Source organism: Cucurbita maxima, unplaced genomic scaffold (genome assembly GCF_002738345.1).
Source record: "Cucurbita maxima cultivar Rimu unplaced genomic scaffold, Cmax_1.0 Cma_Scf00162, whole genome shotgun sequence".
NCBI classification, from domain to species: Eukaryota; Viridiplantae; Streptophyta; class Magnoliopsida; order Cucurbitales; family Cucurbitaceae; genus Cucurbita; species Cucurbita maxima.
In genome coordinates this window covers 121,702-122,117 of record NW_019272178.1, presented here as the reverse complement: position 1 = coordinate 122,117, position 416 = coordinate 121,702, and positions in this window count along the sequence as shown.

The window sequence follows — 416 nt, the reverse complement described above, 5'->3', positions numbered from 1 at the left end:
AAAATGGATCCATGGCTCAATGGTAGAGAATTTAACCGGTCACCCATTTGAACTTGGTTGGGCCTTTCTATTTTTGACAGACACTTTTTACACTTTTGGACTGACACTTGGTAGAAGGGGACCCTAAGGCTAAAATCATGTAAAATGGGTTCATAGCTCAGTGGTAGAGTATTTGATTGCAGATTAAGAGGTCACTAGTTTGAATTTGGTTGGGCCCTTTTATTTTGCATAGACACTTTGTTCGATTTGCTCGTTTTATTTTGGATAGACACTTTATTCGATTTGCTCCTTTTATTTTGGACAGACACTTTGTTCGATTTGCTCCGAACCACCGAGTGTCTAAAGGAAAAGAAATAAGAATAATTACCAATTCCAAACCTTATTCCAAAGTCCACCACATAAAACCTAAGGGCCAC